Below are 26,513 nucleotides of genomic sequence, written 5' to 3'. Positions count from 1 at the left end.
GTCCCTTGCCATTTAATATAGACTGTTCCTACTAATGTTTATGCACTACTGTTCTAGCGCCCGTTATTGTAATGGGCTAAATGACTAGTAAGTAAATAAATGTCTCCTGAAATACATGGTTTTGTTTCTCATTTCTTTCTGCATTTATTAATTTCTTCATGTCCTTATTTCCATGATGTTGCATGCATCATGAAATGCACCTTGAAATGAAACTGTCTTTTTCACCCATCAAAGTGGGGAGGGTGGGCCCTAATAATGAATGCTGTTTTTTGATTGGTGAATCGTTGGTAGAGAGGAAGCTCATGGTCACAACTTTGTATATGCCATTTGGCTATAGGATGCCCAAAGTCAGGGCTGTGCTCAACAGTGGCAGTCGGTGTCCATTTGGGGTACTAGGGGGGGGTTGACACACGTCACCCTTCATTGTTCATAGCAGGTAGTCAGTATTATTAAACTTCAATGACTTGTGTTTACAGGTCCTCCTCAGTGTCCTGTGCATTGTAATGCTCTGGTTTTTGAAAATAAAATAAAATAAAATTTATACTGTCACACATGTGCACTTTGGAGATAACTTGATGGCTTATCGAATGGTAATTCCACCCCAAGTTGAGGACTGGCGCTGTTGCCTACTGCTTCTCCTCCTCCCTCCCCTACAGATCAGATGACCAGCAGCATCAGTGACACCATGTCTGGCTTTTTCTTAAGGGGTCATTTTAAGCCAGTCTATCTGTTGACTCCAGTCTGAAAAGACGTCTTGTTATATTTCAGCCTTTTGTTATTTTTCCATTAGCTAAATGGGGTTTGCCTACATGGTGTCCCCAACTCTTTATCTTGTTCCTGTGTTTTGTTTTACAATACATGCATAAAAAGAAAACAAGAAAATATGCTAGAGAAATAAATGTTGTGCTGAGAGGGGTAGACAGACTAATTAAAAAACTTTTATATGGTTCCTTTTTATAGTGTACCATCCCATAGTACTAAACTCTATAACTGTACATTGCAAATTTTCTGAAGGATTCTCTCCTCTAGTGAGCCTGATAAATATACTCCGTGTTTGTCTCTGGGTCTGAACTTGGCAACTTGTGTTACAGAAAGTTCTCCAGCTTTAAGCAAACACATTCTTTTTAAAATAAGAGACAAGAGGGTGCCAACAAAAGCAAATGCCAATACTATGATGAAGTTCTGCCATCAGGCTTAAAAATTCACACTGGCTTCCAAAATGATTTGTGAGGCCATGCTTCTTCCCTATTGGCTGAGCATGCAGGTCCAATCCCATGGCTCCCACCTTTATCCTGAACTTCAGCAGTCTGCCTTTTCTTTTTTTCACTCCTGCTCCTTGTTTTGAGTAAAATAGAAGACAATAAGCAGCACCCCCTGGTGGTGTTGCCATTTGCAGCAAAGTTCTTCTTGAAGATAGCATTCCCATTTATTCCTTTATTCGTCCACTTTCTTAATCAGTTAGGGCAAATCCCACTGATATGAAATGGAAGGAAGAAACCATCATTGGCAAAGGCACCAGTCCATCACAGGGTAGGCGCACCCACCGACAGACACAGAGGGCTAATTTAGAAACACCAAATGACCTAACACACACATGTCTCTGGGATGTGTCTGAGACGCTCCTCAAATGATAAAATTTAATGAATTTCAAGGGTGGAAAAAAATATCAGCATTTGTTATCTAACTCCAGCTTTCCAATTTCCACTTTGAAAATGTTCAGAAATGATTATTTTAATTACAGGGCAAAGGGTGCTCTTTTCATCTTCTGCATCTGTTTCATTTTCCTGGGTTAAGGAAGCTGCTATCTGATTTACGGAGTGATAGGCCCCGAGTGAGCGCGGGCTGCGAGTGGGGGGACGGAGGTTAATTGAAGCTCTAATTACACGGCAAGGGCTTCATGATCTGATTCACCGCATTCGTCATATTACTAAATTAAAGCTGTTAGAAAAAAGGAGTTAAGAAAAAAATAATAATGTTTGGATATGATAGGAACAAATGAACAAAGCAGGAGGGGAAAAGTGCAGAGCTGTAGTACAGTGCATGTTGGGAGTCACTGGAAAAAATGACAATGTGAGAGTGACTTATCTTCCATGTCGGATGCTCGCCTTACTCATACCAGTGGATTGCTTGCATACTTAGCAGATCCTGAGCAGCATTCATTTATCCATTCAGTTTTGCAAATCAAGAATGTTTGGGGTGGGATGTCAATCCATGGCAGGGCACACTCACACACTTGAGTAGTTAACATTCAGTATGCTCATCTTTCAGATGTGGGAAGGAAGCAAAACAGGGAGAACATGCAAATGCCACACAGAAAGTATCCAAGGTGAAATTTGAACTCAAGTCGCTGGAACTGTGATGTAGCAGTGGTTTAAAGCAGAGCTTTATCGGATCATACATTCTCAGTTGAAGAGTTTGAAATAGTGATAGGCAGACCCGCGCTAAAGTCGCTTTGCTTTGAATTCAGCAAAATCATGGCAATGATGGGGAACTTTGCTGCACTCAGTGACATGCATTGCAGTAAATGGGGTAGGAGGAACTGAACTAGTTTTGAGTGGATTATAATGGTCTTCTAAGTGTCCCTGAGTGCTAGGAAAACAACTGCCAACTATCCTGGACCAAATATTGTGGCCAAAAATATCACCTGAGCTGTGAAGCAGCAGTACTAACCATGGCGCCACTGTGCTTCAAACAATAAAAGATGCAGACAAAGCATTAACCAAAAACAAAAAATGGTCAAAAGTAAAAAATATTTATATCATTGTGCAAATGGAGTTCCAGTCTTCGGTGCACGTGATCTTGATTGGCCACAGGCAAACAGCATTTTCTTCAAGTCATGTTTTGGCCAGTATGCGCAGTTAACCACATGGCACGGCAGCGCCAACACAGCTGGCACTTTATTTTTGTTTCTGAACTATCTGGTCAGATGAACTGCACTTTTTTATTACATGAGGAACATAGAAATGCCTTGTAAAAGTGTACAGTAATCGCCAGAGTAAATCAGAACAGTACAGGGGAATACTTGGGGAGACAACTGGCGACCACGTTTAATCTTGCAACAAAGACAAAATAAGTGCATGATGGCACCACCTAAACAAAATAAAAAGCGGTCTATCCAGCGTCTTTCAGTGCCTTTTTAAAGGTAGCTTGTGTTTAAAGTGGATCAGATTGGGAACTCTGTCCTGTAGTAGGCTCTGGTCCAAATGCAACACCTTCATCCAGGGTTGTCCATTTTTATTAAGTCTCCAACCAGAAGGGGCAGCGCCTTCTCTGGGCATGTCACATGCCCTCATTGGACGTATTCTCAAAGCTGCAGAAGGAAGAGATGAGCTGGCTAGTGGCAGTACCTTATCTTGTCCTGGAGCAGTGAAAGGCAACCTTTTTCGAGTTGCGGCGCACTAAGTCCAAAAATTTTCTTTCGTGGCGCACCTGAGGGACTGCCCATAAATAAAGTCATGATGACACAATCTATGGACAATCGCCAATAAAAACAGTAGCGTTCATATTTTCTCGTTCTATATTTGCTCTGCCTTCTTCTATCCGTACAGTGAGCGAGACACAATGATGTGACGATACCTTATACCAGGAATTGAGTTGGACTCTAACAGCTATAAAGCAGCTGAACTGCTTGCTGTGCCTCCGCTCTCTACTTGTTACCAACTCTTTACTAGAACATATATAAGAACATAAGAAATTTGACAATCAAGAGGAAACCATTCAGTTCATCAACCTTGTTTGTTTAGTTAATAGCTAAGCCGTCCCAAGATCTAGTCCAGATTCTTCTTAAAGGTTGTCAAGGTTTGTACTTCAACTGCATGTCTTTGTAGTTTGTTCCAGATTTACACAAATCTTTCCACAAACAAGTGCTTCCTGACTTCAGTCTTAAAGAAATTTCCTCTTAATTTCCACTGATGTCTTCAAATATGTGATTCTCCATCAAGATGAAGGAGTTCTGCTGGGTCAGCTTTATCGATGGCTTTGAGGATTTGGAAGACTTGGATTATAGGTCCACATGTAGACTCCTCTGTTCGAGACTAAAGAAGTTTAACTCTCTGAGTCTGTCACAGTAGGACATGTCCTTAACTCCTGAGATGCTCCAGGTTGTTCTCCTCTGCACAGTTTCAAGTGCTGCTTTCTCTTTCTTGTGGCATGGTAACCAGAACTGCACTTAGGACACCAGATGTGGTCTCACTACTACATTATATAGACTGAGCATAATGTTATTTAGCAGTTTTAACAATGTATCCTATACTTTTATTTTCCTATACTTTTATTTCCTATACTTTCATTTTATTATAACTGATGTTCCTTCCATCCAAATGTAGTACTTTGCACTTTTCTGCATTCAACTGCATTTTCCAAGTGTTTGCCCTGTTCTGAGGCTTTTCCAGATCTTCCTGAATTGTTTCTGCAGCCTCTTCAGTGTCTGTCAGCCCTCCAGTTTTACTGTCATCAACTACACCAAAATCTATGCCATTAATATAAAAAGAAAAAATCAACGGTCCAAGGGCAGACCCCACTGATGATCTCACTTCATATGGAGCGCTCCACTCTAACCCTAACCCTGTACTCTTTGCCTCCTGTTGGTTACTAAACCCATTCAATAAAGTTTAGGTTTGCAGAGAGATGAAGGATCATAGGACACAAACCAAGAGCCATTCCTAGACAGGATGCCAGCCACTAACACTCAGCAAATTTAGAGTCACCATTTGTCCTAATCTATGTGTCTTGGGGATGTGGTATGTACACATATAATAATAATAATAATAATAATAATAATAATAATAATAATAATAATAATAATAATACATTTTATTTATATAGCGCCTTTCCCATGCTCAAGGCACTTACAGAATATAATAAAGAACGGCAGAATATACAGTATATAGCATATAGTAACATATGTGTACACAAGAAAAAAGAGAAGAAAATATGAACATTCCAGAGACTAAACTTTGCCTGCTGAAGCTAACCACTGTGCCACCATAAGCTCCCACTGCATGGATTATACGCTAATACTCTACTTACCAGCATTTATAAAAGAAAGAAAGAGGCCATTGTGTGCCCACAGTTAAAGCGTTCAATTGAGATCAAATGACAAGGTCTGCAATTCTTCCAGGCAAATATGATACAGGTGTAGGAACAGTGGCACTCTGTCTGTAAGGAAAGGGGCACACCATTGTGTCTGGATAGGGACGACTGATGTGCATTTGAGAGGAACATTTAAGAATAAAGAAGGAGCTTCTTCATCTCAAATTTGCATCATTGCAGGTGGACTGATAAAATAAAGTGGAGGGGTGGGAGCTTTTAGTTAAGTCATTGAAGCCTCCATCTCCAAGAACAGACTTGTCTCAAAATCACAGAGTGATGAAAAATGCAGACAGGCTATGGGACGCACTGTCTGATTGTGGCCGAAGTCAAGCTGAATGCCTCACAGAACAGAATTCAAAATGAGTGAAAAGGGAAACAATACAGAAACATCTACCATGGCCTTCTTTCTATTAATATGGCGACTGACTGAATAGCGCTGTTAGAGGAAGGGGGAAGTCTGGCAATCTGTAATAAGATGGACAGCAGTCAAACACCTCCATGATGACCTACACTCTTAAAAATGAAAGGTGTCAGGTTGGTTCTTCAGAGTGATGCCTTTGGGGAACAAAAAAGATCCATCTATATGAAGGTTCTAGAAAGAGTCTTCTATTTATTTACATCTGTACAGTTTAATAACTATGACTTGATGGTAAAAGATTTGTGAAACACCAATGGGTCACAATTCTAAAAAAAACTTTTGCTGCACACAGTCACACAGGCTAAGTTTGGGTTTTCTTAATCTGTTAATGTCCTGTTAGGTAGCCTGCCATACATTAAAGATTCAGCTTTTTCCCAAAATGAAATGGTCCTTTGTCAAGTAATGGTTCTACAAGAAACCACGCAACCCAGTTGAAGTGCTATTAAAAATTATTTTTAAGAATTTTACTTCCCCACCTGTTTGTTTTATATAACATTTAAAGATGAAACGACATGTACAGCAGCAGCAGCAGCAGCTCAGTGACTTTCAGTATTGGAAGTGTGTGAATAAGTGATCCAGCTTGGGGGCAACATCTCTCAGAAAGAAAGAAAGAAAGAAAGAAAGAAAGAAAGAAAGAAAGAAAGAAAGAAAGAAAGAAAGAAAGAAAGAAAGAAAGAAAGAAAATTATGTGACTGCTGTAGCATGTGGCGGGGGCTCTTGTCCAGCCTGGACCGGGGAAGCAAGTGTGGCCAGAGCGTTACCTCTCCAGGGACGCTAGATGGCAAAACCCCTGGGTTGCAGCGGCGCCTCAGACTCCCGCAGGGATTCATGGGAGTTGGAGTTTGGTGCAGCCCTGTTGGGATCCACCTGAAGGTGCTGCTGAGAACGAGTAATCAAGCACCTGGAGCACTTCTGGGTGCCTTATAAAAGGAGCCAGCAGCTGAGCCAGAGTCGGGAGGAGGAAGACTAAGCTTGACCGAAGGAGAAGGAGAAGGAGAAGGAGAAGGAGAAGGAGAAGGAGAAGGAGAAGGAGAAGGAGAAGGAGAAGGAGAAGGAGAAGGAGAAGGAGAAGGAGAAGGAGAAGGAGGACTCATTGTTTGAACATTGTGATGTGCTTGGACTGTGTTGGTAAGCTTGTGGGAGACTGGGAAGATGTTTCCCACAAGGGAAAATAAAAATTAGTGTGTGCCTTGAACTTGTGCCCCACACTTGTCTGTGTCGGGTTCAGGTGGTGGTGTCAGCATGGTAGTCCACACTGTTTGACACAATACACAACTGTTTCACTCTTCAATGCAAATACCACATGGAAGACTTGCTTTTCTTTGCATTACGGCACTCGTTAATTTTAAATGGCAGAAGAGCTGCGATAAAAGGGAGACAAATCTGTAAGACACACCTCAGAGATGTGAATGTTTAGTTAATTGGCGGTTCTGAAATGATGTATAGGGCAGCACGGTGGCGCAGTGGTAGCGCTGCTGCCTCGCAGTTAGGAGACCCGGGTTCGCTTCCCGGGTCCTCCCTGCGTGGAGTTTGCATGTTCTCCCCGTGTCTGCATGGGTTTCCTCCGGGCGCTCCGGTTTCCTCCCACAGTCCAAAGACATGCAGGTTAGGTGGATTGGCAATGCTAAATTGGCCCTAGTGCTTGGTGTGTGGGTGTGTTTGTGTGTGTCCTGCGGTGGGTTGGCACCCTGCTCCGGATTGTTTCCTGCCTTGTGCCCTGTGTTGGCTGGGATTGGCTCCAGCAGACCCCCGTGACCCTGTGTTCGGAATCAGCGGGTTGGAAAATGGATGGATGGATGGAAATGATGTATAAATGCATGTTGTGTCCGAAGCTGCCCCTTATAAAATCCATCGCACGCTTTGCCACATCGATCCAACAAACTTTCCCTACACCTCTAGCAAACCTCAGTAACAGAACAAAAATCCTCATGGTGAACGAATAAGAGTGTTCAGAAACGGAATGGACGGACGCATCAGTGAATCCCAGCATTTCTGCGGTACCTGCACTTAAATGCAGTTTAAGTGTCAGACCGGAAATTAAAAACGGAGTGGAGCTCCCCCTCAAAGAAAAAGGTTGTGCTTAAAAAAAATCACAGCTTGAGAAACCAGTGTTTCGGGGGGAAAAAAACACCTCAGTGTTAACTCTGATAAATTGCTCAGCTGCTAAGAAGCAATTTATCTAATCTCGAAGGCTAGTGTGTTTAGAAACTGTAAGCGCATTTGATAAAAGGTTTTATATGATCTAGCGTGGCTCGTCAAAGCCAATAAGAGAAAGCGGCATGATTAAAATGAAGCGGTATCTCTGCAGGCAGGTGGTCACCCCGCTACGAGGGTTAAAGAATTTAGCAGGTGAATCTGAGCTGCAGTGAGAATGAGATTAGGGCTTGGAAAGGACTCCGCGGTGGAGGCTGGGATGGCTGATCGAGCTGAAAAGTGACGGCAAAAGCCTTATCTTTACATTTAATCATTTATTTACCTCAAATTTATTTTTAGAACACCTTTAACAATGGAGGGTGATTGTTTGTTTTTTTTTTGTTTTTTTTTAACTATAGCGGTCCTCCAAAAAGGAGTTTGGCATTCCGTTCCCGTCATAACTATGACATTAGCCCTCATCAGTATTAAAAGCATCTGGTTTTCAAAGTAGTGTAAAGCCAAGGGTATTGTAGGCCACAATACAATTTTCCCGAGCTCGCTACCCCAATCTGGTACCGATGTAAATATAAGTAATTAAGGTTGTATCAATATAAAACAATAAATTACATCCTGCAGTAGTAGCGATAAACCTGATGAATATATAAAATTTTGGAAATGTTAAAGGGTATGCCGAAAATTATACCATTACATTACATTCACATTCTCAAACCTGTTCAAGTGAACGTGTTTACCAGAGTCTTTCACAAGGTTGGAAACAGTCCTGCACAGATCGTCAGCTCATCACAAACGAACATTAGGTCAACCTAAAATCACGGATTAAATAACCGAAAGGTTCTTAGTTAATGGGAGAAATATAGGCTACCGTACAGACGCGGAGAACACGCAAACATTACACAGGAAAAGAAGTGACGCGCCTCACCTGACCTGATTGGAAACGAGGATGGTGCATTCAGAGTCGACTCAAGGGCATATGGCGCTAATAGGTGGCTGGATAATCCCTCTATTCGTTAAATATATCGTATTATATGGACGGTGCCCCACCCCCGCCCCCCCTTGGAGATCGATGAGCGTTCATATACTCTTATGCATGCTATACGCTCGACATAATGACATCCGATAGCAGAGCGGGATGGAAACGCATTCTTTGTCATTAATTAAATCGAGGTTTTGTTTCCTGGTCCCGCGGTCCCTGTCCCCTCGGACGTCGGTAAGGGTATGTTCGTGATTCCGTTAGAATAGCGGGTTTGGATTGGGTGGAAGTAGACGTTAGTTGCGAAAGTGGGTCGCATGTAGGCCTATAAACCTTCGCACCACCCAAACCATGGCTCACCAAGCGTCGATCGTTTACATATCCCTTCTCTGCTGTGTAGCCTAATGTTACTATTAATACCCAGGAAAAAAAAAAAAAAAGTTACATTTGCGAAGAATGGCCTACGAGTTGGGTGATATGAAATATATATACAGGTCAATCATACGCGGCAATGAGTGGCTAAAGCGCTGCATTTTAAACTACACATATGCAGGCAAAATTCATACCGTTGTCAGTGTGACCCTGACCAATTCATTTACCCTGCGCACCAGCTATAACACAATATTTGTAAATAGATTTGACGCGTTTTGTAAGCCGCTTTAGCTAAAAAAAAAGGCTTGTTAAATGTATTGTGGTTATAGAAGCTGAATCTGCGTCGCCACAAGGAGTCAGATAAACGCCAAACGCAGTCTTCACGCACGTCCTGTTAAAATCCTCATGTTGGGTGTTCCTTCAGATAACTGAATGCAGTGGTCCATAGGTGGCCTTCCCAGGTGTACTATTCGAAAGGGATCGAATGATTTGGGGAAAAATGCAGATTTATATTTTTTTTAATTGTTCGAGTCTTAGAGGTCCAATCACTGTAGTCTCGCAAGATCCCTAACTTGTTCCATAAAAAGCTATAAACTTTACCAAATTATGTAATTTTACAATTGGCTGGAGCCAATCTCTGCCATAGGACAAAAAGCAGGAACAATCCCTTGACGGGGCGCCACTCTATCACAGGGTGAACACACTCACACATATTAGGGGCCAATTTAGAAACGCCAATCTACCTAACCCAGTTATTTTTAGAACGTGGAAGGAAACATATAGATTAAGTACCAATATTTAATGATTTTATGCGCCCTTGTATATAATAACACAGGTTTCTTATTATTATTATGCATCTTTTCCTGATCTGCTAGTATCCTGTCAGGTAGCCTACTATACATTAAAGCCATCTGTCTGGTGTACATGGGCATCTTTTCAAAACCCAAAGAATCAATGTCATATGAAAAAAAAAATCTCAAAAGGATACGACTGTTAAACAATAAACCATACAACCCTGTGGCAAAGTGACATTTTATAACCAGCATTTTTAAGAGTGTGCCACGGCGGGTTCTCCTCGGGTATTTGCTTTCTAACCACGTTCAGAAGACGTTCTTATCAGGCTCTTTGGCATCTGCAAACACGCAGTCCACCTGGCTTTCTCACTGCTTTGCATTTATTGTTCCTGTGAAGACATTTCGCTCCACACTACCTCTATGCGAATAGGGTGAATGAGTGGTTCACAATTCTGTACGTTTTGTCTTTCATGACGTGACTTAGCGAATAATTCAACTGGGCAACTTGAATTTGACAAGACGACCACAGTTGAAAAAGCGACCAACACGATGAGAGTAAGCACATGCCTGAGTACAGTGGTGTAAGGATGTGCGCTCTCTTTCAAAATAAGAGTATCGATACGTTCTTGATATGTCGGTTTTTAGTTTCCCCCTTTACCGCTGTGTCGTTGTCTTGAAAATGTTCCAAACTTTGTATTTTGCCGCATTAATTATTTTTCATAGGCTCCGCCCCATTGCATTGTGCGAGTTCCAGAATGGCGCTTGTACAGTGTGTGAGCTTTTGAACCCATTTGCTCTCCTGTCTGTTATTAGCTGTTCGTTACGTAATGCAAATAACATTGAAACATTTTCAAAGGACTTCACTAGATAAATAGCCTACAACAGGCATCATGAAGCTAAGATAACATCAAAGGAATAGAATATCCAGTACCTCATCCATCAACAGTCTATCATAAAGAAGCTTGATACTATTTTGAAGTTCAATTTCCTTATTAGAAGATGAAGAAGAAAAATCCATATACCCCCAACATCCATCTATTGTTCTTTTAATGAAGTCTCTTTTTATCGGCTCTTCTTGCGATCTTCTATCTGTAATTAAAGTCAGCCTATATTAGGTGACCTCGAACCAAATTACTTTAAGCCGCAAAGTAAATTAGCCGGAGAGATGTACAAATCTCCGATAGTTCAAGGGGAAAGGAGATTGTGAAGTTCATTATTTGTATTTTTTTTTTAACTTCTAATTTAAACAGGACGCATAGTTTCATGTTTTAGCTCACACACGAGCCACTTGCCGAATAATTAGCAGGTTAAATTCGTCTCGTTGGTGTTTCTTCTGATAAAAGTGGTGAGTAACAAATGTTAGATTTGAGTTGAGTAATCCTGCAAGGATCAGCAGGTATGTGCAAAAACATAAACGAGCAGCAACAATTATTGGGTGAAGGCTGGAACAAGTGCAAAGACAATGAGTCCTTTATGTTTTCGGGTTTCTCCGCATTTCTAGGTGTCTTTTTTAGTCAATATTGGGGCTTGTTGTCTTCGGGTTTAAAACGAGTAGACCTGGTAGCATGAATGCTAAAATCAGTGCGCCATCCACTGTCATATTGGGAAATGATGTGTTCTGTCTTTTAAAAACTATAAAGAACAGTCCAGGAGAAGGTGAAGCGCTTTAGAGATGCTAACGGCAAGCTAAATACACAGACGTTAAAGAACACATGCTCTAAATCTGTATTTACTTAAAGGAATGCTTTACCCCCAAAATGCAATTTCTTTTATGTTATTTATGTTGAAGTTGGTTGAGAACATTTTTAATCTCATGTTTTCATTCAGAATGGCCATAAAAAGTTTTCTGATAAATACTGTATATTAATATATACGTCAATGGTGATTTTGCAATAGCAAGTAACACATGGCATACATGGGCTGGCATCCCAGTCGGGATTGAATTAAGACCCTTACCCATCTGGGAGGCCAGTGCAATGGAAGGACTGGGGGAGATGATGATGCTAGATATACTAGATGGCAGCACCCCTAGGTTAGGATTCCGGCTCTGAAACCAGCAGGGCATGCTGGGACCTATAGTCCTATTGGGTTCCATGGAAGCCCCCAGGGGGAGCTGACAGGATTCAAAATTCCTACTTTCAGGAACTTCAGTTTGACCCAGAAGTACTTCCAGTGGGCTATACCCTAGCACCAATAGTGCTTCCGGGTCATAGATAAAAGAAGCCGCTCGATCTTTTCCAGGTGTCAGGAGAGTCAGGAGAAGAGTTGGACACCAGTCACCTTGGAGGAGTCAAGGAGGGAGAAGAGAATTTGCTTTGCTGGACTGTGCTGTACTTCGAACCGAAGAAACCTGTTAAAGGTACTTTGTTGAATAAAAAGAGTGTATTTGAACCTGGGACTGTGTCTGTGAGGATGTGTTCTGGGCTTTAGGGATGCTGTTATGCCCCCTACTGATCACATAAGCAAAATAAACATGTCCATGAAAAAAAATGCTCTCAACATCCCAAACACATTTTTACTAAAATATTGTCAAACAAGTCACTTCTGTAAAAGACTGATGAACTGAAACTGCTATTGACAAAAACTTTTTTTTAAAATCTCCATTCTCCATGAAAACCATAGAGAACAGAAGACCTAAGATTACATTTTCTTGTTTTGTCCATCACTACAAACTACAAGGGGTAAGTAACATAAAAAAAGCATTTTTGGGAGTAATATTCGTACAAGTAAGACTTTCATTGTATTATACATATATATGTAAATACATTTTAAAATAAACTTAAAATTTCTCCCAAATGTGAAAAGAAATGGTGGGACTACAGAGTTCCACACCTTTACATTTTGTAATGTTCATATTTTTGCCTGTTTGCTGCCTGTTTGACATTTACACATCATCTTGATGTCCTCAAGAGTTTTGATTGATTCCTTCTGCATCTTAAGGATGTGTGTAATGGCTGGACGGTAACTCCAAATTGGTCTGTACATACAAGAAAAACACTAAATTCCTTTAAGTTTACACGTTTAAAGAAATCAGTGATGTCCTAAGAATAACAGGGACTGCTAAGGAGGCACGCACTAATTTGGAAATTCCATAGAGAGAGAAGAGCTACTTAGATTAAATAGGCTGAAATCTAATAAACCAGTAAACCCCCGATTCTCTAAAGAATCACAAATCCAAGAATGGCAATTACTTTCTGTTCCCTCCGATCTTTGTAGGGATGAAAAATCATGGAGGGTGGGAGCGTCCTGGGAAAATTTTCATTTAAGTAAATAAATATATTTATACTAAAGCTGTTTCTTTTTGGAGCCGTGACTCCTTTGGTTCTGGTGTTTCAGAAGTGCGTTGTAGGCACCTTCGGTCATTGTTTTTAACTATGCAGTCTCGTTTTTGTTTTTCTATCGGTGTGTTGTTAGCTAGAAGTCTTTTGCTGTTAGGAATCATAATTGAACTTACTTTTAACACTGAATTACCTTAATGTGATTCAAATAAGCCACACTGACAGCTGCCACACTGAGTGCTGGCACAGTGGATTAGAGCACACTGACTGGTGGCACTGTGTAGTGGAGTAGCTGCTGGTACTGTGGAGTGGAGAACACTGACAGCTGGTACTGTGGAGTAGCTGACTGCTGGCACTGTCAGTAGTCACCACTACCTCAAGTTTAAATACATAGACATATATAGATAGATGGTGCATTCACTGTGTTTCCCAGTCGACACGATACGTCAGCGCGTCAGCTTTATTGCGAGTGGCAAAAGTGCCATTTAAACTAATACAGGGAGATGTGGAAAAAGGGTTTTCTGATGAAAAAACAATAACGTTTAAAACAGTACTGTTTAAAAACAACAGATTTGGGCGAATCGTTTAAATGCAATTGTTTATATCCATTTATACACTAATACTGTAATGGCAATTATTAAATAATAATAATTATAATAATTATTATTAAATAATTCCTCCCATATAAGTAACATTTCAGGGACTGCCTTATTCTATCTTCGAAACATTTCCAGACTTTGTCCTGTTCTTACACAACACAGTACTGAAGTATTGTTTAATGCCCGAGTCACCTCACGTATAGATTACTAGATTACTGTAATGCTATCCTATCTGGCATCCCACAAAAACTTATCCATCGCTTACAGCTTCTTCAAAATTCTGCTGCCAGGTTAATATCCTGCTGTTGTAAATCTACTGAACATATTACACCTCTTCTCTCTCAACTTCACTGGCTCCCTCTTAACTACAGAATACAATACTAAATACGGCTCTTAACGTTTAGAGCTCTCCACAACCTCACTGATCTCCTATAGACTTACAGTCCGTCTCGCTCACTCAGATCCTGTAATTTGAGAGTATTCAGTCTGGCACTATGGTGCAGCCTTAGTTTGTGGAAGACAGACACAACTAAAGACATGAGCATAAAATGATGGTTGTCAGTTTCAAACTGTGTTTCCTCAATGTGCTCCTTGAGAAAAAACATCATCAAGTTTGAGAAATGTTAACAGCTAACAACAATCTACATAGGTGGTGACTAAATACGTTTAGCCAAAATGTTATTTGGAGGCTCACTTGAGCACATAAATGCAAAGCTTTGCTAGCTTAGCCTGGCTTAGCTAAAGTAAAGATTATAAAACGGGATTTTCTAATAGCCAAATATAACCAAAACAATTGTTCAGCCTTACCTATGAAATGTAATCCCCCGGGATCTGGTGTGGAGCGTACAGCGGTTTGTACAATCCCAAGCAGTACATTATGCATTACTTCACTCCACAGCAGTGCCACTCACAATATGGCGGCGATGTTGAAGTACGATTCTGCTGGTCATGAGGCATCTAGTTATTCTATGTCCATGTTTAAATATGTCATGATGGCAATTTGTTGGCATGCACACTTTACCTCAAGTTTAGTTTGCAGGTTGTGTTGTGTTGTTTGGGCGCCACCTACTGACTCTGGGAAGCCGCTGGGTTTGACTCTGGAGTGCTGAGCCACTGTGTGAGTGCGCGTGCGCTTTTGGCACGGGTTACGTCCGTAAACATTACTAAACGAAGGTTGTATATGCGGTGGTGTGTGCGTTCGCATTCGGGTGGCGGTTGTATTGTGACCTGAAGTTTAGTTTACAGGTTGTGTTGTGTTGTTTGAGTCTGGGAAGCCACTGGGTTTGACTCTGGGGCGCTGAGGCGCAGTGCGCGTGCGCTTCGGTGCATCTGGCCTCTGGCATCCGTGCATATATACAACCTTCGTTTTGTAATATAGATTGCTGGGGCCTGATAAACATTTATCCTATGGTACTTAAAGAAGTTTTAGAGACCACTGATTCTTAATTTAAAAAATAAAAAATAAATAAGAAAAGTGCCCACTGGGGAAATTTCATAAGAACTAGAAACTAGAAAAAAAGTATCCCATTGTACGAAAAGGGTGGTCAGGCAGACCCAAGTAATGACAGACCAATCAGCACAACAGGCATCACAAGTAAGTGAATGATAGAAACTATTAAGAAAAAGATGAGTATCACATGGAAAGAATAGGTGTGTTAAAAATAGTCAGAAAGGGGCTGGAATTCTATTAGAAAACAACAAAAGCATATGATAAGAGAGGTGAGTATAATATTATTTATCTTGCGTTTCAGAAAGCTTTCGATAAGATCTAATATGAGAAGCTAGTGAAAAAACTAAAGGAGGTGGCATTTAAGGGCATTATATATAGGTGGGAACAAAATTGGCTTAAAACCAATGGAGAAAGGGTTGTGGTAAGAGGAACCTTATCAGAATCAGGTGATGTGGTTGTCCCTCACGGTTAATCCCGAGGCCACTGCTCTTTCTAATATACATAAACGATCTGGATACTAAATATAAAAAAGAGCTGATTAAGTTTGCAGATGATAACATACTAGAAGGAAGGGCAGATGGTTACAGAGGGACCTGGACAACATTCAGGCTTGAGCAGATTTTGTGGCAGATGTGGCTGAAGGGATGGTAAGTTGTAGTCTGCGCATCAGGCTAGACAATTCAAGGGAGGTTCTGCTTTAGTTATATAACACACCAGTGAGGCTTCATCTACAGTTCTGTGTATAGGTTGGTCTCCATATTAAAAAAAAATGTGACAACACTAGAGAAAGTCCAGATTAGAGCAATTCCAGGACTCAGAGGTTTGACCTATGAGGAGAGATTAAAGGAGTTGAACCTTTTCAGTTTAACCAAACAGAGATTAAGAGGTGACATGAGTGAAGTGCTTAATATAATGAAGGGGGTTAGTATGGTGGATCCCAGCTGTTATTTTGAAATGAGTTCCTCCACAAGAACATGAGGACACAAATACAAACAAGGTAAGGGCAAATTTCACACCCATGTTACATTTTGTTTCTTCCAAAAGAGAACTATAGACACATGGAATAAATGACCAAGTAGTGTAGTGGACATTAATTTTGGAGAAATTAGGTGAGTAGGATTGACAGGTGTTCTTGAGCTAAATGGCCTGTTCTCATCATATTGTTCTAATGATTTAATATTCTATTGAAATCATAAAGAAATTGAGATAGAATTGGGAGGGAACCACAATCAGGTCAAAGAACTGGGGTGTGGACTAAAGGACTTGTGTTTAGTATGTAAAGAAGTTATGGCACTGAATAGATAGAATGTATGACTTGTTTTTCATACACAGTGGCATTCATTGTTAACTGTTAAACAAAATGATTTGTTTTAATACCATATTGGAAAAAATGGCTCATTTGGGAGATGAGGAGTTCTGGGACAAGACAAAAGAAATAAAGTCAGACACTCATCATGTGGATCATTTATTTAGTTGAGACAACTAGGAGTAAAGTGTTTGAACTGGCAAAACCTGAAGACTTCTGTTACTCAAAGAGTGGGAGTTGGGACTCAACAGGGAGATTAAATGAGCTGTGATGAGTGCACACTAGAAGACAATGGTTCAAGAGGGAGATGAGGGCTTCTGGGAATGGAACCCCCAACTCATTTGGGAATAGTTTCCAAAATCCAAAAGAGGGACAACCGGATTAAAGATACTCAGGGGGTAAAATATCTGATCCAAGATAATAGAATATTGAACTTGTATTAGAGAGAGACACGGTGGCGCAGTGGTAGCGCTGCTGCCTCGCAGTTAGGAGACCCGGGTTCGCTTCCCGGGCCCTCCCTGCATGGAGTTTGCATGTTCTCCCCGTGTCTGCGTGGGTTCCCTCCGGGCGCTCCGGTTTCCTCCCACAGTCCAAAGACATGCAGGTTAGGTGGATTGGTGATTCTAAATTGACCCTAGTGTGTGCTTGGTGTGTGGGTGTGTTTGTGTGTGTCCTGCGGTGGGTTGGCACCCTGCCCGGGATTGTTTCCTGCCTTGTGCCCTGTGTTGGCTGGGATTGGCTCCAGCAGACCCCCGTGACCCTGTGTTCGGATTCAGCAGGTTGGATAATGGATGGATGGATAGAGAGAGACAGTGGGAGTCAATGGTTCAACTGAGAGATGAGGGCTTTTGGGGCAAGAGATCACAGAACAGCAGAGTCAGGAGTGAACAAAAAAGGGAACTTGCCGGAAGTCAATCAAATGTTTTAGTGTAGTGCTCACTACCAAAAAGCACATAATGGTGTTGAATAAGGAGATGATGGTATCTGTGTGTGTTTAATATACCCTGGTAATCATTGGCCCTACAGCATTTGTGTTCATTACACACTGGGAGACAGTGCAAGTTAGATAATGTTAGGATCTGCATTAGGTACACAATGGAAGACATTGGTTCAACTGAGAGGTGAGGAGTTCTGGAAAAAGAAATGACAATGACACAAAGTCAGACGTGAAGCATAAGAATAACTCAGTAAAGCACACCTAGGTGGAAAGTGAAAGGACTGGGAAGTGAGAAGACTTGTGTTAGGTTCTCAGGGGCAATTATAGAGTTGAACGAAGAAGTCTTAGTATTTCTGTTAGTTTCATACCAGGAGCCTAACTGGGAGATGGCAGGATCTATGTTTGAATAAAAACTAGGAGTCAATATCTATATTGGGAGATGGCAGGACTTGTGTTATGTTCTCAAATCATGTAATGGGCCTGAATGGACATATAACAAGACCTGAGTTAGATACGCAGTGGTAGTCAGTGGTTCAAATGGAAGAATGATTTGAGTTAGTTACATGCCGGAATATGGTGCCAACACTGAGTGATGAGAGGACTTGTGTTGGGTTTGTTCTCTCGCTTATGTTTATTTTCCTTTTTTGTATCTTCTTTGTTTATTTTAAAGTATCATTTTCATGTGCCTATTGTAATTATGTGTTTGTTGTAAATATTATTATGCTTATTTATTATTTTGTACCTATTAATTGTGCTTGTATGCTCTTCTATATTTCTTGTGCTTTGTGGGTGGCACCCCAAGAGGACCATCCTCCGTGATGTCACTGTTGAAGGACCGCCCCCTGAACTTTATACTCCCCTATATAGTCCGCTGACATTTAGAGAGTTCTGTTCAATTGTGAGTACAGTTTTCTGGATTCTGGATTTTTGCTTCTGTTTGGTGGTTTCGGTTTAGGATTTTGTATTTGGACTTGTTTTCCTTGGAGTGCCTTTTTGGACAAGTCCTTTTGCATTTTTGCCATTTTTTTCTCTTCTTTTGTTTATCAAAAATAAATTATTTTACAAATATTCTTTTGTGGATATGTTTTTCAAGCCAAAGGTTTTTTATGACTTCCCCATGCTCTTGCAAGGATTCTGATAAATTTTGGGACAATTAAAGTTATTTGAAATTTAAATGCCTGCTCCCCATTTTTTGTGTTCTTTTCAGGCTTGAAGCCCTGCCTGCGGAGTTAGAAGTTCAGGAAGCTTAGGGTGAGGCCTGTTCTAGGAAGGCTAGTAAAGGACCTCATATGGTTTAGTAATTGTTTTAGTGGTCTCAGTCAATTTTTCTATTTTGCGTACTGCTCCATTATGACAGTTGCACACACAAAGGAAAGTATGGGGCTTAATGGGGAGATGACATAACTTGAGAAAGGTTATCACTGGGAGTCAAGGGTTGAACTGGGAATAAATAGCTGAACTGGAAGATGACTGAACTTGAAGGAGAGAGGATGTGATGATGGGGACATGGCCACCGTTTAGTAACATGTGATTAATGGATGCCATTTGCAGTCCTTTAACCTGTTCTAAGTTAATAAAATGGTGTTTTCAAGCTGGAGGTAGAGCCAAAAATGAATCCTAACTCTAAGAAAGTACAACAGAGAGATTTAGAGGATCAAGGACAGCCACAGAAATTCCCAGCTATAAATAATTTTTCCTTATCTAAATGACACAGGGCTGCAATCCATACTGAATCCCACTCTTTCTGGAATCTGACGATTGAGAGGTCATGGACCTCGACAAGGCATTTACACAGTACAGGAAATCATTTAAAAATCAAGTAAAATTTAAGAGCTGTAAGTGGAAGATGGAATGAGTTATTGCTCAAGCAACACCAGTATTTTACCACCTACAATAAACAAAAGCTGCCTGAGCATCACAAAAGGCAATTTAACTTAATAGCTTGTAAACTAAAATAAATGTGTTTGAGGAGCAACAGCAGCAGCACTCTTGTTTGGAGATGGCTGGAGGACTAAAGATCAACTAAACTGTGGAACAGCACAGGAGGGAATCATTACATCAATTCATCCATCAACATTACACACTGAATCTGCAACAAAGCTAGAAAATAAAAACAATAAATTCCCCAGTGATTATCCTGACAACATGGGGTACATAGTATTAATCCACCTTGAATGGGGCGCTATTCCCACATGATATGCACACCCATCCATTGGTCCATTTACTGAATCCACTTAAGCATATCCAGAAGAATCAGGTGTATGGCAGGAACAAGCCCTGGCTGGGATGCCACTAGTGTATCACTGGGTGGACAGACCTGCTTTTTCATGCGAGACCAATTTAGAGCTGCCAGGCAAACATAATACAAATAATAATAGTAATACAGGGCTTGTCTCGCTACTCAAAATGCTTTACATAGACAGAGGGGAACCTATAATATCTAGAAACCATCTGGATGATGAGATGGTAGCCGTTATTGTGCCAGTACCATCATCACACATTAGCTATTATGTGGTGAAGGGGTGAGAGAGACAACCAATTAGTGACAGGGGATGATTAGGGGGTCATAAAAGATGAGGCTGTAATGGGTAATTTAGCCAGGACATTGGGGTACACCCTGCTCTTATTAAAAGAGGCCCAGGGATCTTGAAATGACCACAGAAAGTCAAGAGTTCGGCTTTACTTTGGTCTTATCCAAAGGAGGGTGCCATATTTACAATACAGTGTCCCCCATCACTACACTGGGGCATTGTGATCAACACAAAGACCACGGGGTAAGTGCCCCCTGTTGGCCAGTAGCAACCCAAGCTTTTCCTAAATGGTATCCCATCCAAGTAATGGCCGGGCCAGAACATGCACTGTTTCAGGTAGATCGCCTGTTCTAAAGCTCAAGTGATATGGCTGCAGAAACATCTTTTGAATGCAGAAGGAATCAATCATAGAAAACCACTGAGGACTTAAAGAGGATATGAAAATGTCAAACAGACAGTAACTAGGCTGGAACATGAAAATTACAAAATTTAAAGGTGTATAACTCTTCCAAAAGTAAAGAGCAACAGATTTATGAAATCTTTTTTTCCTGGAGTTAAGCATTTGAAATTGTGTTACTTGTAGGGATGCTACTAAATGTTAAATTCTGCATTATTATTTTTTGTGTTTATTTATATTTATTTTGTGTATTGTTGAAAGTAATTATTGTTCTTTGTATTGATCTTGAGTGTGTGTTTATGCAATAATGTTGGTTGTCAAATGTTGCATCTTTGTTTATCTATTCAATCTCTGTAACAATGTCTTCTATTTTGGTACTTTCCTGCTGCAAACAAATTTCCCTCTGGGATAATAAAGTCTACCTAAACCTAAACTCTGTCCCACCATTTCATTTTACCATTGAGAGAAATTTCAGGTCCAAATTCAAATTTATTGTCACACACATATAACACAATAAAAGTCTTACCGGTGAGAAAACTCCACCCAAAGTTGATAAATTTAATATTAAATTCTCATGTTTTCATGGAAAATGGAGAAAACAACATTTCTGACAGAATGGGCATCTATGAAGACTGACAATGTAAAAACATCTATGAAAAAAATCTTGTGCTAGTCATTTTGCGTAACTCACATGTCAAGTCATCCAGTTGTATGCTCCTAATTTCTCAAACACATGTATTTTTTTTTACTAAAATATAATTAAATAAACCATTTTTGGAAACACTCATGAACAAAAATGGAATTGACTTATATATGAACACACATTTGAATTGTACACTCTTAACACTAATGGTTCTTTTATGGCATTTTATGGTTCTTCACTGCATTGTGTGGTTCCTCAAAGAATAATTGTTTGACGAAACACCATTTCATAGGAAGGGTTCTTCGCATGTGAAACTGGTTCTTTGTGCTTTGAAGAAAATCCTAATATGTAGAAAGAAAGCTGCAATCTTTAATATATGGTAGGCTACCTAGCAGGATACTAACAGATTAAGAAATCCCGGACTTGGCCTGTGTTATTGTATGCAGCGAGAGTCCTTTTAAAATCAGGAACATTATAATTTCAAAAATCTGTTACCCTCTAGTCATAGTTATTATATGTATGGAGCTTGATACAGATCTAAATAAACAAATGGATCTTTCAGGAACCTTCATGTGAATGGGTCTTTGGGAAACAAAAATGGTTCTCCTATGGCATCACTCTGAAGGACCATAGTGGCACATTTATTTTTAAGAGTGCAGAGTTGCATCCCTTTGTTACATTTATATTGACATTCACTACTCGAGTACCTCAGAATTATTTAGTGGCAGGCTGTGAAACTGCACAGCTGAATCGATCTTCTGCTTGTTGAAGCTTCTTGGATTTGCACAGAAATTATTTATTTAACAATATTTTAGGGAAATTACAAGTGTTTGGGGCATTGTCCATTATGTGACACAAGTATTGTGACATTTTTTCATGGATGTTTTAATATTATTTGCTGTGATCCAGAGCTGGTCACATGAACTCCTATTCTACCAGACGTTTTTCTCCACAAAATCATGAGATTAAAAATCTTTCTCAGTCATCTCTACAAACTACATGGTTTAGTAAAATATATAAAAAAATAAATCTTAAATGGAGTATTCCTTTAAGTGTAGTCTAAAATTGACAATAATTATGATAAGGGTGTGAAATTCCATATTTCAATTAACTAATTAAGAGAGTCATGCTGCCAGAATAGTCTCTGGGCTCCTGCAGCCTTGCATTGGATTATGTGGGTTTGTAAATGTTATGCCATGTTATGTTACATAGAAACAGATTTCATGGTTTCTGACATCTCAATTATTCCTGTGAATGGTCATGAAGTCAGCTTTGAAGAAAATGTGAAAAAAAAAAAAATTATATATATATATATATTCACGGCATTCGTAGTCTGAATCACAATCTGATTGTATGGGTGGTTACCTACCAGGTAACGCTTGTGGTTGGTCAGCAAGTCGGCTAACATCCGCCACGATGCTCTCAGTTGTGAGAAGCAGATCATAGAATGGTTGAAATAGTTTACTGTCAAATAATGCAAAAAGTACGCGACACGTGTTTCGCCCTCATTCTGGGCTCATCAGGCGTACACACTCACTGTACACCCTCTCGGGAATCGAACTATTTATACAGTATATAGGTAATAGAACCAAAGGTCTGGTGAAGACAGGAATCCTTAAATAACTTGTTAATTGTCAAATAGACATTTTTCCCAACTGATACGACTTTTGCATTGAACTTGCATAACATAGTGTTCTCTGGCCTAGCTCAATTCAGGGTTGGGAAAATGGAGACCATTTCATCTGCACTGGGGGCAAAGTAGGAACCAACCCTGAGTCAGTTCCACTGAAATATAATGAATGCAGAGAATACGAATAAATGAAGAACATGCTCTATTTTAAAAGCAAATAAATAAACAGATGAAGAGGAGACACAATTCTCACCACAATCACATTTCATTGTCTGTTACAAAGCTCTGTAGAGGTCTTCAAAAGCTCTGCATTACCCAGCAGGTGACTGCATGAGGTGGCACAAAGCTCTGAACCCTGGTGTCCCACTACTCTGTGGCTGTGGATTGCATAATACAAAATCTGCTCAGTTCAAAAACTGAAACAGTCTAACAAGTCAGGCAAAAATGTTGCTAGCAGAGACATGGCACATATTTAAAATATCAGAGTTTAACAGTTATATCAGCAGCAAGCGCCTCAGCAGGAATCCAAGAGACACTTCCTGGCACCAACTACACTCTTCAGAAAAATGAACTCTCTCAAGTGATTCTCTTAACCCACCATGTTTGGACACAAAACTGCCTCCTTGAAAGACTTTTTAAAGTAGCAAGGGTCCTCCTCTAAATTTGGTCAGTGTGCCTCAATACATAAAAACACAAGTCTCCTGAATAAACATTTAACATAACTCAGATTACTGACTCCTAGTTACAGACATCTTCACTTGTACTATTTATAACATCTGATGTCCTGTTTTCTGAGAAATGTTGCTGCAGTGTCATCTCACAGCTCCAGGGACTTCCGTTCAATACCCATCCTAGATAGTGTTTGTGTGGTGTTTGCATGTTCTCCCCACACATGGACTTTGGGTTCACAAAAGCCTGAAAAATCTGAGTTTAGAAGTCAGATACCATCTCTTACTACAGTTAAATCACTGCACATTCAAATCCAGCTCATGGCAGATCACGGGTATTAAACATCAGGGTGTTTATGAGCATTCAAGTCTCTTACGAGCTGGAAAAATGACTAAAGTATGGATTTAGAAGTGACACCATCGAGAACAAGCTGAGATCTGTAAGACTAACTTTTGGCACAAAGTCCTGTCTCGTGAGACGTGAGTTTTTGATATTTTTTAGTTTATAATGTAAAAACAGAATAAGAATCTGAAAATCTAATAACATCACATTAAAGTTTGATAAATTCTGAAAAGAATGATACCAAACATGTATATGTAGGTTTTAAAATAAGCCCGATTTAAAGCGTGAAAAAAAAGTGACATAAAAACGTCACCATTGCACTTTTAGGCTTAGGATTTTATATATAGAGAGTATAAATAAAAAATATATATATACAGTATATATCTATATATAAAGATCTTCTTCAACTAGCTATGCCTCAGCTACAGTATGTCTAAGTGACAGCAGATCTCTGCAAAGCACTCTAAATTAATGGTAACACATTATGTGCCTCAAAAATGCATCTATTACTCATTTATTGTTATGTAATAAGACCTTAACAAAGGCTTCGTTTGGTGTTCATGACATGACTAGTCATCTCTAGACAGTATCACATTTGATATTCTGGTAAGATGACTTATAAATATGAAGGACTCACAGGTTTGATACTGAAGTATTTAATATCAAGAGATATATGTCTTATTTTAGCCACCTCTGACCACTCCAAAGTGAAGTTATTTTAGTGGGCCCCATTGCACAGATGAATAAACACTGGACATTAAAAAGCCAAATTAAATCCAGTGTGACTCAATGCCGTATAATAAGATGTGGAAACGTCCAAATGGGTAAATACTATTTATAGGTGCTGCTTATTTGCTCAGGATGTACCATTTAGAATGTAATAGGTGTGTATGGGGGGGGGCACAATCTGACACCCCCCCTAACTCTTTGCAGGCTCTCCTGCTCCCAGATTGGACAATATTCCCTTGGCTGGGTCACTAAGCTGTTTCTACAGTGTAATCCTATTAGTAGCCCAAGCTGTCTTTGAAGCAATGGATCTGAGGCCAGGAGGATTGCAATTCATAAGCAGGACCTTATCTGTAATCTGATGACTCTTTGAATAATTTTACAGAACAGTTAAATTAAAGAAGGGCAGGGGGCTAATTAACTCTTAAAGGCAGAGCACCCCTCCATCTGCTGGCAAATTGGAAAGTTGCCCTTGCCGACATTTGGACTGGTGGTATGGTTGCCTGCCATGAAAGAAGAGACACTTTGGAGGAAAACTGTCACTTATATGTGCCCAGCCATTCAGACTCTGTATGCTCTTCCACATTGTTAAGCAGACAGTTTTCTAGAGCTGCCTTTCTACAAAATTTTTCAGTGTATTGACGGCACATTATGAACAGATGGAACTGAGCACTGACTTGTTGGTAGGAGAGATCTGTGGTCTACGACAGGAGATCTGACTAAGTCTTCCAGACTATTAGACGGCAGCATTAATGAGTGTATTGATATTACTGGGGGACCTGCTATGCTAATAAAGCAGTCAGGCAACACAAGAGAATGCCTGGGTACAAGGCTATTTTAAAAAGAAACCAGTACTTAGGGTACGGCTGAGTCACAACATGCTATACTGCACAATTGCTTAGTGACTCCAGGGTTTAATTGGACCACCTTGACTCTGGAGGCAATCTCAGAGATACCCTCAAAGTAAATACTGATTTTGTGTGAAATGAGCCACCAAACTGGGTCAGAATGCACATTTTAAATTGTAACACAGAATATTGAGATTCTGTGTTATAGGCTGTCACACATGTGTATCTTAGGACCTCCTCGCAGGCTCAGTTGGGGTATGTAATAACTCAATGAGACTACTGGGGGCACTGCTACTAACGCTGTCATCTCCTTCTTTTACCACAGTGCCAAAAAGCTGTCCAGTGAAGGCATGTAACTCCACCTCTTCCGGTCCATCCACCATAAAATCCCAGGCATTTCGGAAGGATGGACTACTATTGGCCAAAGCAGCCTGCCAGACTGAGTTCTGCTAGCCTTTGTTCTTTTTGTGAACCCAGATTACGGGATGCATGCTTACAAGAATAATTTTTGATTGCATTGGTTTGATTTCACTGTCCCTGGACAATAAAAGAGACGACCCAGTTGGCACTGCAAAATTTCCTCAGTGCAACCAGACATGTCATTCTCGCACCCAGCCACATCGCCCAGTTTAAACACATGTAAGCTTTACGTCATAGCAGCCAAATAACTGGATTGTAGGGTTCAATCCTTGTTACTAAGTGCTGTGTGAGCCTGAGGGACTTGCTTAATCTTTATAGTCATTCAGCTACTGTAATATGGAAACTGTTGTACACCATAGTTGCGATTTGCAAGGCAGTTTGCAAGCCTCTTTGGATAGAAGCGTCAGCTAAATAAATAATCAGCATAATATTCTGAAACATCCTTAATCCGATTCATTGTTGCAGGGGTAAATAAAAAAAAAAAATATAAGACTGATATGTAAATACAATCTGAAGACTTTGACTGTAGGGCAGCACCCACCATCCATTGAATACATCTGTGTAATGCAGTTTGAGAACTGTGAGGAGCCAGACGCATCAGGCCGGTGCCAGCCCTGGATGGGACAGCACCTTTACAGGTCACATTTGCTCACACCTGTTATGATTCTAATTTAATTTTTTTTGAGGTTTCAGTATATGGATACTTTGTATTCTTAAATGTTTTTAGGTACATTTACACATAATATGAGAAGCATCTGCTGGGATATCCATGTCTGCCTGCCTCTCTGTGCACCTGTTCACAAGAAAAAACTTGGCTCCCACTTGAGCGGTTTGGGTGAAACTTAGCACACTTATTTTTAAGAAAATTTGTCACAACAATTCCTTTTTAGAAGATATCTAAAGTACAGCTCGCTGTACAAAGTTTTGAAATTTCAAAG

General features: G+C 40.2%; 1 protein-coding gene across 1 annotated transcript in view; it reads right to left on the bottom strand.

Moving 5' to 3' along the window:
• The window catches only part of esama (endothelial cell adhesion molecule a), a 135,314-nt gene that overhangs the window by 41,751 nt on the left and 67,050 nt on the right, over positions 1-26,513 (bottom strand). The gene's annotated exons all lie outside the window — the stretch shown is intronic.

This window comes from Erpetoichthys calabaricus, chromosome 9 (assembly GCF_900747795.2).
Source record: "Erpetoichthys calabaricus chromosome 9, fErpCal1.3, whole genome shotgun sequence".
NCBI classification, from domain to species: domain Eukaryota; kingdom Metazoa; phylum Chordata; class Cladistia; order Polypteriformes; family Polypteridae; genus Erpetoichthys; species Erpetoichthys calabaricus.
Note: the sequence above shows the minus strand (reverse complement) of the source record. Positions and strands in the feature narration are given on the sequence as shown.